This window comes from Nycticebus coucang, chromosome 21, assembly GCF_027406575.1.
Source record: "Nycticebus coucang isolate mNycCou1 chromosome 21, mNycCou1.pri, whole genome shotgun sequence".
Classification (NCBI taxonomy): Eukaryota; Metazoa; Chordata; class Mammalia; order Primates; family Lorisidae; genus Nycticebus; species Nycticebus coucang.
The window spans coordinates 3,817,458-3,832,165 of record NC_069800.1 but is presented as its reverse complement, the minus strand read 5'-3'; the positions used below and the strand labels follow the sequence as shown (position 1 = coordinate 3,832,165).

Sequence of the window (14,708 nt, the reverse complement as noted above, 5' to 3'; positions counted from 1 at the left end):
GGGAGCAGGGTACGCTGGTGCTAATGAGCCCCACAAGCAAGGCACCAAGCTCCTTTCCTGTTCTGAGCTGACCACTGTACTTCAGGTTTGATTCCACTTAGCCACATGACCACAGCCCTCTGCTCTCTGGACCTGGCTTGCTGCTGGCACTCTGTTGGGTTAAACCCCATGAAACTGTGTCTTGAATGTTAAAAACAGTCTAAATATTGGCTATGGGTCAATCTACATGCTCCAAATTCTAAATTTATTAATTTAATTATGGAGGGAGGGAAAAGAGGTCAGCTGTGATGAAAGTTATTCAACTTTATCCAGGTAAGGCATAGATTAAATTCCTGAAAACTTAATGTTTTAAATTTGAAATTCTGCTATTGGCTCACTAGGAGATAGATACTTGTTCCTTTCTATCTTAGGTGCCTCATATGTCACTCAGAAAGGAGCTACAACAGCCCATACACCAGTTTGGCTCAAGTACCCATTTTTATACATGAGTAGCAACAAGAGGAGCAAAAAGCTGCTACCTAAAATTCCAATGCCATGAAGGTACCCAAAAGTCTCAGTAAAAAGGAAGATGCAATCCATGATTGTGACATACAAAATGAGGAATCACAAAAAATATGCTCCCTGAGAAGTTTCCAATGGATAGGTCAGAGTTAACTCCTGTATGGAATTAGCTAACTATGCTGTTTCCTAGCAGTGGAAGCACACAGCACCCTGACTTTAAGATTGTTTATTAAAAGGCCTTCAGCTCTGCAGTCTGAACGTACCTACTCAGTTTTAACAGATCTATCCAATAGTTCTTTACGTAAATATAAGTTTTTAAGCTACACAAAGATTCACAAAAACTAGGACTACATAAATAAAATTCCTTTATAATTAAACTTTAGGAAAGAACACCACAGGATTCAAGCACTAGCATTCCTAGATATCTAAAATGTTACTGATTTCTACCATACATAAATTAAAGCTATACCTATAACTTTTAACGGGCAGCAATGGAAATTAACCCACGTATATACGTTTATGAGGTGATGTTAACTGTCACTGCAAACTTTCTCTAAACAAATACCAATAGAAAATTACACAGTGTTAATTGATTAACAGATAACCATGTCTACAAGAATATGCTTACCTGTAATACAAATTTCTGATCTATATATTTTTTGGCAATGCTAGGTTGGAATTCTTGGCTTTCCAAAAATCGGATGAAAAATTCATATACAAGCTGTAACAAACAGATTATAGTTAATTTCAAATCACGAGTCACTGAGAATAGTATTAAAAACCATGAAAAGCCTATAACACCAAAACTGACAGGGCTTAGAAAATTAATTTTTGTATCAATTGACAATCATGCTAGCCTTTTTGCAGCTCACAGTTATTGTTATGCTTTTTAACTTTTAAAATTAAAAATTAGAAAATACAATCAAACAAAGCAAATAGGAATCTACCATAGTCTCACCATTCAGAGACAACCACTATTATTACCATTTTAACATATATACCTCCTCCTACAACAGTGGCTCTCAACCTTCCTAATGATGTATTTTCATTGTTACAAAGGGGTCACAACCCACAGGTTGAGAACCGCTGTTCTACAACATACCAGTGTATTATATTTTACAAAGTTTTGCAAACTACTTTTACCATTTAAACAATATATTGCACGGGCAGTGCCTGTGGCTCAGTGGGTAGGGTGTCAGCTCCATATACCAAGGGTGGCAGGTTTGAACCCGACCCAGGCCAAACTGCAACAACAACAACAAAAAAACCCAATATATTGCAAACAATTTACATCAACTATCTTAGTAGCTACTAAGTAGTCATCACAATTTACGATTAATTTAATCAATCTCCTATGCTTTGACATTTAAGTAATTTCTGAATGATTTCTCTGTCATTATGCCACAATATGCATCATATAACACACATCATTTGTGCACTTGTTCAATTACCTTATGAGGAACTATTTCTAAAAGTAAAATTGCTAGAGCAAAAAATATCAAAACATTCAGGGTTTTTGATACTCATTGTCAAATTTCCTTTCAGAAAGTTTACGGCAATGTACATTCCTCCAAGCAACATAGGGTGGTACAGCACAATATTCTCATCTACCAAGAGTCAAACCCAAATTACTGTTCTGATAAACAGTGGGAGATAACTGTTTATTCTCTTTACATAATAAATTATTATTAAAGGCTACATTCGATCCTGGTGTAATATACAACAGAACATCAAAATCAGAACTTTTAAGAGAAAAGCATTAGGGCTAGAAGCCTAGTTCTTTCCCTTACAAACTGTATAAAATTGAGCAATTTAATTTCTCTGAAACTGGTTGTAATAATCCCTAAGATTGAATTTGATAATATACATAAAGCCCTCTGTACAGCAAATAATAAATAGCATCACTGTCACTATTCTTAGAACAGCATTTGCAAAAAAAAAAAAAGCTTTCGTTTATATGCTATATATAAAACTGTGAACTTCTATTTTGTTTTTTGAGACAGAGCCTCACTCTGGTGCACTGGGGTAGAGTGCCATGGTGTTGCAGCTCACAGCAACCTAAAACTCTTGGGCTCCAGCCATCCTCTTGCCTCAGCCTCCCAAGTAGCTGGGACTACAGGCTCCTACCGCTACACTTGGCTAGTTTTTTTACTTTTAGTAGAGACAGAGTCTCACTCTTGCTCAGGCTGGTCTCAGACTCCTGAGCTCAAGCAATCTACCCACCTGGGCCTGCCAGAGTACTAGGACCACTGCACTGCAGAGCCACTACACCCCACCAGACTGTGAAAATTTAAAATGTTTTTAGTATTTCATTTTAAAACAATAAAATGTATTACATGTTAAAGGATATATTTGGGGGGGCGCGGTGCCTGTAGCTCAGTGAATAAGCCGAGGGTGGCGGGTTCGAGCCAGGCCCAGGCCTGCTAAACAATGACAACTGCAACCAAAAATAGCTGGGCGTTGTGGCAGGTGCCTGTAGTCCCAGCTACTTGGCAGGCTGAGGCAAGAGAATCGCCTAAGCCCAAGAGTTTGAGGTTGCTGTGAGCTGTGACACTACAGCACTCTACCGAGGGCAACATAATGAGACATAACTTTTTTCCCAAAACAAATTATTGAGAGGTATTGATTACATTTTTGTAAATCTCTTTAATGTCGCACTTAATAGAAGACAGATTCTCATCTGCTTCTGTGTTCAATCTGTTGTGATACACTGTTGATGTATATAAAGAAAATCAAGCCTCACAGAGATCTAGTAGTTGGAAAAAGGAAGACTACTTTATCTTTTTACATAATTGTGGATATTCCTTGATACTACATCAAAACTCAAAAATGTGTCATTTCTTAAATATTAGTTGTAAAGTAGAATCTGAAACTGTATCAGTGAACTTTTCATACGTTACACTAAAATCCAACCATTTGTCTTATGCTTTGAATGGATCCTTATCTTTAAAAAATATATTATTTAATATCTCCAAATTTACTCTAAAAAATACTTCAAGTTTTGGGAAGCTGTATACAGCTCATGGTGACTGACACAAAACAGATACAAGTTTTCAAAATTTCTAATTTTAAATTTTGCTTGAATGCTCCAATTTGATCAGTGGTAACAAAACTGTTAATTGGTGTCCTTGTTTTAGAGAAAGAATTTGCCAAATACTCAAGTCTGAATGACCACAGTTTGCTAATCATTTCCTTTTCTTTTTTTAACCTTCTCTCCAGCCTTGAACACCTAATGAACATCAATTAAAACACCAGTGAGTTTTGTTTGGTTCTCAGACAGTGAGGGGATTTCCCCAGTATTTAAATATATTCACATAACCAGTTATATAAATCTTAATATAAACCACTCTTCAGTAGGTTTGGGGATGACAGTTTACTACCTTTGTGAAAAGGTGAACATCACTAATTAAATCTAATCATATCTTTAGAACGGGAAGACAGTTATAACATCTACTGAACTGGAATCACTATCAAAATCCAAAAAACCCAATCCTATTCACTTAGCCACAAGCCAGTCTTAGTTAAATCAGGACTGTCCAACAAAAATACTCTGCTACTCATTCATGGTCTAAATTCTGGTAAATGTGACGGATCAAATTACTGTACACATAAAAAAAAAGCAGTGAGATAGTTCTCTTTTGTAATAAGTAAGGCCGTGGCCAACTATTTCTCATAAGTAGCTTTTTTGAGACACGTTATCAAGTCTGCCCTTTGTCCCTTCTTCTTAATGCTGGTGAAGATCATTTTTATTTTTTCCGGGGATGTACTTCTGGGGATTCTCCAAATACTGCGTCAGTGTATCCCCTCCCCAGGTGATGCCTTTGTTCTCATTGGCCTCTGTGTACGAGGAGCCAGAAGCCTGACCTGTCTTCCACCCCAGAGACCATGGAGATTTGGCCAGTCTTGTGCCTGACCCCCTTTCCCACAGTATGGCCCTGGGCACACTTCTCAACAAAAATCGTCTTTCCTTTCTCTATCACCCATGTTTAATTCATTCTTTGGTTACTGACAGCACCAAAGTTCCAAGCTGGAAGCTGGACATCCTGCTCTCTGCTAATCATTTCTTCAAGTAAAAATGTTTCATGAAAATCTGCTGTTACACCGCAGATAAAAACAATCGCACCAGTGCCTTTCCACAAAATAACTGGTACGCTGTGCAGAAGTGATTCATCAATACTTTCCATTTTGTCATGCAGGATATTGTTTTTAAATATGTGCTCCAGGGTCAAACTTTAATAAGGTTAATAATTTTTTTTTTTTTTTTTTTGTAGAGGCAGAGTTTCACTTTATAGCACTTGGTAGGGTGCCGTGGTATCACACAGCTCACAGCAACCTCCAACACCTGGGCTTCAGCGATTCTCTTGCCTCAGCCTCCCGAGTAGCTGGGACTACAGGTGCCTGCCACAACGCCCGGCTATTTTTTGGTTGCAGTTCAGCTGGGGATGGGTTTGAACCGACTGAGCCACAGGCGCCGCCCAGGTTAATAATTTATAGTGCTTCTTCAAGGATGTTCAACAAGTTCAATTGGCTTTTTTTTTTTTTACTTGCAAATGCATGACAGTAGTAAAGAATGCAATGATGGCTCGGAGCCTGTAGCTCAGGGGCTAGGGAGCCAGCCACATACACCAGGGCTGGTGAGTTCGAATCCAGCCCGGGCCTGCCAAACAACAATGACAGCTACAACAACAAAATAGCCGGGTGTTGTGGTGGCCGGCTGTAGTTCCAGCTACTTGGGAGGCTGAGGCAAGTGAATCAATAAAGTCCAAGAGTTTGAGGTTGCTGTGAGATATGACGCCACAGCACTCTACCCAGGGCGACACCTTGAGACTCTACCTCAAAAAAAAAAAGAATGCAATGACAACTTGACCAGTTTGGCACAAATGCCTTAATTATCATCCTGTCACTAAGGCAGCAGCACTTTTAAACACCACTGGTTTTACAATGAATAGTACAAGTGTCAATATGGTGACATGGGAAAACAGCATAGGGAGTACTACCCAGCATTAAAGTAGTTTTAACCTTGCAGGCCACTGAAAATCACGTCTAGGGCTTCCCTTACCTGTCCACAGATACTGCTGACTTATGTGCTTCCTAAATATCAGACCTTGTGACTTCTGACTCCACTTAAAACTTAAATTTGGTATTCACATTAGCGTTTTACTTCTTTATAAAACTATGTTTTTCTCTCTGAAACTCTGAAGTCAGAAAAATTTCTTTCCCAATGATCTGGGTGTTGCTGAGTTTGATATGTTGTTCTTCTGGTCAAAATAATGCTTGAGTCCTAACACCTCTTATAATTGTTCTTTTATTAATTTATGCATCTTCCAACTCTCAGTTTTACAAACAGAATGTTAGCCTTATTCAAAGTGGGTTTTATCCCTCTTTTAATTCCCACAAAATGGGGAGAGTCTCATCTCCCAGGCACGCAGGGTGGCAGAGCTCTCCTGTATCTCTGGTCCCTTGAAAGCAGATGTGGCTTAAAACAGTTTGGTGGAAACACTTCAGACATTTATTAATAAGTATAAATAAATGTTCTTTGAGCTTAAGAGAAACGTTATTACCTCAGAATGAAAAATTTCTCTTAAATTTCTAAAGAGAACGATTTCTAAACGGCCAAGGACACACTGCTTCTCAGGATCACACAGATGAATTCTCCAAGGAATTGAATAAAAAGATTTCAGCATTCCCATTTTTCAGTCTCAAGTGCATTAACAACAATTCCTTAATTGTAAAATGGAAGTCCCACAAAACCGTATTTTACTAAAAAGACAGACTTAATTTCAGAAAATACATAAACAAAAACCATTTCTTACACACTCCATGAATGCTCTTGACAGTGCTAAAACCACCCCATGGTGCAAATGGACAGGTAACTCATTTGTGCAGTTAAGAATATATACAGGACCCATGATTGCATGTACACAGCTATGAAAAAATATATATATTTTAAACTCATAATAATAAAAAGTGACTATTATATTGAAAAAAGAAGAAGAATATATAAAGGAAACACAGGATTCTTGAGACAAGTCAGGAGCTTACACAAGATTTACACAGAACAACAGGCGGGAGGCAGTAGCGTGCCTGTTGGTTTGGGAATTTTAAAATGATGTAGTTAGGGATCTGAGCTAAAGAAGGGACCAGAAGGATCTCAGGCTTGAAGAGAACATCAACCCAGATGAAAGAGCCAGTTTTGTAATGAAATTTGTGACTTCATAGCCAAAAGAGCACAGATCTCATCATCGCTTTGGTTTTCAGGTTTTAGATCAACTAATGATTAATTTTCCTACAGTACTAACAGTTCTAGAGTTTTTCAGGTGGCAGAATTTAGTTTAATAGGTTCAGAAAATAATTTGATCTTATATTTTATAGAGTTATTAAGTATAGGAAGGATTAACTGAAATATTGAGTTAAACCTTCTTGTAATTTAGAGGGAAGTTGTCTATGGTGATCATGATTTAAGGTATTGAAAAAATTCTTACAAATGGCAAGGTGGTCTTCTTTGGGATACAGAGAAGAAAGAAAGTTGAATGTTTAAAGGCATCTCTCTCTTTGCCTCTTCCACCATAGGATGTGGGGATCTCCTGAGGAGATTATCTTTCTTTTTTTTTAAAGTTTCTCCCAGACTAAACTGTAATCTGATGACCTAGAATTACAAATAAGACATGCCCATTCAAAAGAGTAACTCTTTTTTGGAACTTGTCACAATCTGGGCAAAGCATAAATAGTCTTACAAAGTTCTTAGAATGCAGATAACATGTCTAGCACCTTAAGAAAAAAATGAAACATCTAAGATAGTAAATCACCTGTAGTGTTTTATCTAATTTACCCAATCTTGGCACTGGCAGCAGGAATATATACCCATGTATGACGTGCCTGAGTAAGAGATAAGAAAACAAAGCCCCCCAAGGCTCTCTGTATAACCAGGGAAACAGCACACACATGTATCTGTAGAAACCCTGAGTTGCCAAAGCAGGACAGGCAAAGTTGCAGATTTATGCCAAAAATTCCAAAGTGGGGGAAAAAATTAACTCCTAGATATCTCTAGGCCTTCTAGCTCCCTGCTGCATGGTTTTTTGCTCTTCAAAGTGAACACACTTCTGCAGAGATGCAGTGGCTTCTGCCTAGGGGTGAAGACGGCCCACAAGGTCATAATCCTTGTCTTCCAATCCTCCGTCCTTGTGTTTGGTCAACCAGCCTCTGAAGACATTCTGACTCAATGAATGGAAAGATGGCTTTGGGGCTCAATATGTACAATTTTCCTCGTTCTATTCTTTTGAGAAATGTCAACATAGAGAAGGCAACTAGAAAGGAGCTGCAAAGCAACAAGTCTGAGTAACTACCTACAGTACAGGTGGGCCTGGTGCTGGACAAGGAGACGCAGATGCCCCGATCTGTCCTGGACAGGCAGACGCAGACGCCCCATTCTGTCCTGGCACACAGGTATGATGGCAAAGCATGGCCTTCTCAGGGCCAGAGAACACAACTGGCCTTCACCCAGGCTTTCTCCCAGCTGCTGCTCTCCCTTACAACACTGAAAGAAATAGCTATCGCAGTTTTTGTCCTTAAAGGAACATATTAGTGGTCATCATGAAGACAGGCATACAAAGTCCCCAGGGTACCGACTGCTAAAAGTGAGATATGTACTCTGTGACCTAATCACATCCAACTAATAATAATGTGGAAACAGAGCTGTTCTTGTTTGAGACTTCAGTGGGCAGGATCTTCGAGAAGCTCTATCAAAAGAGTAAGAACTATGCCTGTCCCTGCAACATGGGGGACCCACACTAAAGCATTACATTGACACCTATTATTTTATTCTTTTGGCATCCTGATTATCAAGAGTAAAAACATAAAAAGCACTCTCCAATTTTCCATTGATGTACTCTAATTTGATATCTTGGTGAATAACGGCCTTCAAAGGAATTTCCATGCTGAATCAGCTAATGAGTTAATGGAGCTTTCTTTTATAACAAATGGTAGTTCAAAGTACCTGTAAGTGTGGCCATGACACCTAAAGGGTAGGTTCATCTTCTTCTGGATCAAATTCGTTGCTGTCACTAGGAGGGAGAGTTCTGAATATATTGCAAGATACCTAAAAATAAACAAGCAGCAGAGTTAGCTGGAAGCATCTTCTGGACAGCTTTACATAAGGTCCTGAGGAGCCAGCTAATGGGTATGAGGGTCATGAGGGGGCTCCTGAGGAGCCAGCTACCCAGGTAACGGCATGAGGGGCACCCTCAACTGGAATTAGGGCACTGAGGGTCCTGAGGAGCCAGCTAATGGGTATGAGGGGTATGAGGGGGCTCCTGAGGTGCCAGCTACCCAGGTAATGGCATGAGGGGCACCCTCAACTGGAATAAGGGCCCCTCGCTCCAGGCTTTGCCACCAGGATCACCTGGAGGCCAGGTGGGAAGGGAGCAAAGCAGCCCCTCCTGCTGTCTTGAATGCTGCATGTCTTGTCTCTATTTGGCCCTTTCCACCTTAAGTCCTCATGATTCTCTACCTTCCATCAAAGCCTGCTCTTGCTTGCTTACCTGTCAAGCCTGCTTATAATTAGCCAATTTCCACTAAGATAAAAGTAACTGCAAGGGGCTTCATGTCCTTCCCTTCTCAGGCTTATTCACAATTTGCAAATTTATGGTTGAACTAATGGTGAAATTTTAGATATTCACAAAAATGAATCAGGAGAGATATTTTAGAACCTTTCTATTACCCTTAAAAATATTCCTGATCTGTCCTCAATAAGTTCATTTACAAAATGGTAGGCCACAATGCCCAGGGTAAGATTATGTTTGTGATATAAACCTCTATAGGCCAGGGCTCTAGGCATTCCGTTACCGTAGGCATCAAATTACATGCCACAACAGCCATGACTGGTAACTCTTCTAACTATGTGATAGAGAGATGAGGATTCATTACATTATCTACTATTTCTGTCTACTTATGACAAGATTTCTATAATAAAATGCTTATTTTTAAAATGTTGTTAGGCCAGGCGTGGTAGCTCATGCCTATAATCCTAGCACTTGGGAGGCTGAGGCAGGTGGATTGCCTGAGCTCACAGGTTCGAGACCAGCCTGAGCCAGAGTGAGACCTCATCTCTAAAAATAGCTGGGTGTTAGCCGGATGTTGCGGCAGGCACCTGTAGTTCCAGCTACTCGGAGGCTGAGGCAGGAGAATCGCCTAAGCCCAGGAGTTGGAGGTTGCTGTGAGCTGTGTGACGCCACGGCACTCTACCGAGGGCAATAAAGTGAAACTCTGTTTCTACAAAAAAAAAAAAAAATAGCTGGGTGTTGCAGGGGGTACCTGTAGTCCCAGTACTTGGAAGGCTGAGCCAAGAAGATGGCTTGAGCCCAAGGGTCTGAGGTTGCTGTGAGCTATGACACCATGGCACTCTACCAAGGACAACAAAGTAAGACTGTCTAAATACATACATAAATGAATAAATAAATTGTCGTTGATATTAGGGTGCCTTTTCGATTTGTTTCCTGCCGTACTTACTAATAACCTAACTTCTCCTAATGTCCTCAGGTCTAAAGAATAAAACAAGCAGGGCTGGAGGAGAGTGTGCAGAGAAGTAGAGAAAGGCAAAGGAGGGAGACACTGGCACGAGAAGCCTTTGATGGACTTTCAGGTAATGTGGAAAATACGAGCTATAATATGTTTCTCTCAAAGAGGAAAGAAAAAAGGCTTTGGGGGCTCCAGACAATTTACATCTGTTTATTCATCCAACAAATACTTATTGTCTATTCTATGTACACATTATTCTAAACAATGAGAAAACGGTAGTGAACAAAGCAGATAAAAATCCATGTCCTCGGCTTGGCGCCCGTAACTCAGTGAGTAGGGCACCAGCCACATGCACCGAAGGGGGTAGGTTTGAGCCCAGCCCTGGCCTGCTAAACAAAAATGACAACTGCAACCAAAAAATAGCCAGGCGCCTGTAGTCCCAGCTACTAGGGAGGGTAAGGCCAGAGAGTTGCATAAGCCCAGGAGTTAGAGGTTGCTGTGAGCTGTGACACCACAGCACTCTATCCAGGGCAACATACTGAGACTCTGTCTCAAAGAAAAAAAAATCCATGTCCTCAGGGATGTATTCTAGTTAAAGCTATAGTTATCCCCATTTCCCTGGCTATGGAAACCGAGCTCAGATGTGTAAGGAAAAAGACTCAATTTTAACTGCAATGGGAAGTCATTAGTGGATCTTACACAGGGAAGTCACGTGATCTGAGATCTATACAGAATAGACAGGAAAGGGACAAATTAGAAGGCCGTGTGGCAAGGGATGGTTTGGACTACAATGGTGGTAGGGAAGACAGAAATAGATGGATTCAAAACACATGCGTTCTGGAGACAGCACTTGCCACTCGCTGGCTTGGAAAAGACGGAAACATCATGGACAAGTCACAGATCCGAGGCCATTTACTGAACATGGAGATTACAGAGGACGGGAACCTCTGTTTGCTGTTTTGGTGGACAGATGCAGAGACCGACTTAGAGATGGATTAAAGGAGTAACAGCTAAGAAGTAATCAGACTGGACTCTGGACTTCTGAGTTGCACAGGTCATATCTGGAGATTCATCAGGATATAGATGATACTGAAAACCATGGGACTAATGGATCACCTTGGAAAGGAATAAACAGAAAGATTAGAGGTTCTTGGCACCCAACATTTAGTAATTAAGTAGAAGAGCCAAGAAGAGAAAATGAAAAGGAGCAGGGGGTCGAAGAAAAGAATTAGAGTTTGCAGTCTCAGGAGCTAAATGAGAAGAGTCTTTAAGATGAAAGAAGGGTCAAGAGTAACAAAAGCTGCTCAGAGGTTGAGAAAGATGAGCACAGTACAGTATCTGTATCTAACACAGCACAGTAGTGGACTGGGCGGCCTTATCAAGTGTGTGCTGTTAATATCCCAATTTACCACCAAGGACACAGAGATCTTCACAGTGTTCTAGAAGAGCAGGTAAACCAACCCTTTTGCTCTTTAATTTAGATGACAGAAAAAAAAGATCCTAGAATATATTTTTGCTATGGCTAATGACAGCATGCACAATTCTATTTTCTCTTCCAAAGATAATTAGAAATTATATTGATGAAGAAACTAGCTACTTTTCAGATAACCATCAACCCATGACTTTTCTTCAACCAGCCAGCCATACCGCAATCCATTAAGTCAAAGGTCCTTTAATTATGCAACTTTGAATCTTCATTAAATTATACATGTATCTCAAAAACTCGTTGAACTTTCATCCCAACTAAGTTACTTATATTTACCATACTCTTTAACAAGTGTTATTTTTCCTCTCCAAAGACATAAAAGTAAACCATGAAAGGAAAAGAAAGGCCTCTCTATAGTAAAAAATCTGGGTAAACAGAAACTTTTGCTCCTTTCTATTTTCTGACATACAAACTCTCTTCCAGTGTCTGCCACATGCTGCACAACTATCTGTTTGTATATTTGTCTCTCCCCACTAATCAAGAAATAATCAAGAATAGGCAACACATTTGTTTTCCTAGAACATACTGTGTTCAAAAAATATTCAAAAATAGAAGTTTGGCTATATTAATAAAGCTGTGTACTATGGTTTTGCTTTAATCAAAATTCAGTTGCTGTTTTTGTTTGTTCGTTTGTTTGTTTTTTGAGACAGAATCTCAAGCTGTTGCCCTGGGTAGAGTGTCGTGGCATCATAGTTTACAGCAACCTCCAACTCTTGGGCTCAAGCGATACTCTTCCCTCAGTTTTTCTCTTTTTAGTAGAGACGGGGTCTCACTTTTTACTCAAGCTGGTCTCGAACCTGTAAGCTCAAGCTATCCACCGGCCTCGGCCTCTCAGAGCATTAGGATTACAGACATGAGCCACTGCACCTGGCCCAGTCAATACTCAATTTAAAGTTTTCTGGGTGATTTAAATAAATCTAGGTTATTTATCAGGATGTTTAACTTTGTGTATGTTTCTACTCCTCTGATCTTATCAGTTTCATGACTCAGTTACCATATCAAAAGAAGGCCAAGTTGGGTCAATAAACCAAACAGCAGATCATTCTAAAAACACCCACATCTCATTTAGCTATATACTGACATTTCTTCAAATTTACCTTTCTGACATGCTTTTTGTTTACTTCTAAACATTCACCAAACACATGTCTATTGGGTTAGATAATTCAGAGCTGACTTGACTGGTTAAGTATTTCTCCCATACACAGGGAAAGAATGGCAAACCATATCAAGTGTCACGGAAATAGCCAAGCCTTTGACCCAGCCTGATATATAGTAGCTACTTAATAAAAACGTTAACGAATAAACCATTACTTCCATCCTTGAGAATCTACCCTCAGAAAAAACTAATCCAAGACAAGACTGAAAAAGCAACTTAAAATTGTTACTTTCAACGTTCTCCAAAAAGTGTAAAATAGAACACAGCATCTATGGCCAGCGTTAGAGAGGAACATCAACTCAGTGGAGTGTGGCGCAGCATTAGAGATAGCAGTCAGTTCCTTTTGCCCTCAGTAGACGTGGTGTGGTAAGCACGCTAGAGAGGCTGCTACTGGCGTGAGTTTTTCAGACCTGGGGGTGGTGCAGACTGTTGGATCTGGGCTCAAGGAGTCCAGGCTGATAGGCTGAGCCTGGTCATGCCCAGCTGGGGTATCCCAGAGGAACAGGAATTGAAATGCTTCATGGAAACACCACTCTGGCCTTCAAGTTCTGTCACAGTCATAGTTGTAGCCAACTCCAGGACTACACTGGGTACTTACATAGCCTCCCGGGTGGTGAAGAAGGTACCTGCTGGGCACCATGACTGGGATGCAGCAGCCTGCAGATTCCGGGAGTAGTTACTGGCTCAGCAGCATCAAATCTACAAGCTTTGAAATAAGGGAGGCATCTCGGTCTCAGCTGCCTCCAAGCTGTTGGCCAACAGGGCGCATCTTTACAAAGACATGGAGCTGTTGCCGGCCTCTACTATGTGGATAGTGAAGGGAACTGGACCTCAGGGAGACACCTACTCTCTGAGTTCTGGCTTTGTATATGCTTATGGGGTCATGGATCAAGGTTACTCCTATGATCTGACCCATTGAGCCATCTACCAAACCAACAGAGATGCCTGCGCAGGAGGTTTGATTGACCTCTTATCACACGCAAAATGATGGCTGGGTCCGAGTCTTCAGTGACAATGTAATGGCTCTACAGTCTGAAGGAGGGTGGATGTGGCTGCTTGCATTTCCTGGGGAGAATGTCACTGGCAATATGGATACAGCATCCCATTTTATCTATAGAGGAGGGTTCCTCAATTGTATTGATACTTACCTTTTAAAGCTCTAGAACACTGACCCCTATGTTTTCCCAGTTGGTAATGAGCTGCTGCAGAGGTTTGGTTTACTTTCTTGTAAATTAACATTACACTAATATTTGACCCCCAAAAAAAAAGGAAAAAAAAAAGATAACAGTCATATGGAAGCACAAAAATTCTATAAATAAAGATTTAGATGGGGAGGCGAGAGAATACTATGTGATTATAACTATTAATAACGTATGCGGGTACTAAAAGGAAGCAAGAAGGCCACGGACAACAAGCCAGGGAGGTCGCTGTTGTGACGTGTTTCCCTTAGGACACACCAAGTAAGTCTTACATCTTTAGAAAGCACGTGCTAGAGACACACAGTATGTGAGATAACGCTTCTCATTTCAAGATGAAAATGGTCTCTTGAATCTGTTTATATTAATACTATTATTACTGTTTGGAGAGAGTTAAAAATCAGAGCCTCCCACAATACCTAAGCTTAGTTCATGAATGAATGATTTAAGAACTGAATGAACAGATCAGTTTAACTATACAGTTGAGGTCCAAAATCATGAATTTAAAATCTGGTCATCCATCAGTGAGAGGAGGACGTCTCTAAAATCCCCTGAATTATCTTCAACAGATAAGAGGGCTGGTTGCCTTCATCAGATTTTCAAAACACTTTCCAAATCTAAAAATGGTTAAAAAACACTACTTTAAATAGTAAATTTATTTCTATTAAATCTTCCATCATCACTGGCAGTCACTTTTGAGTTTATAGCCTAGGCTTAAATGGAGTATTAAACAGGTAATGGCCACAAGTAACCCCTGCCCTAATTCCCCACCACGTGGTAGTTTAGTGAAGCATACAAGGGACAGATCAAAACACATTTGAATATTTCCAATCTCACAAACTGCCTCTGTTATATA

The 14,708-nt window shown here is 40.2% G+C and overlaps 1 pseudogene; it reads right to left on the bottom strand.

The window, feature by feature from the left end:
* Positions 1-9,334, bottom strand: part of LOC128574184 (serine/threonine-protein phosphatase 2A 56 kDa regulatory subunit epsilon isoform-like) — a 50,215-nt pseudogene extending 40,881 nt beyond the window's left edge.
* Positions 9,335-14,708: the final 5,374 nt, after the last annotated feature.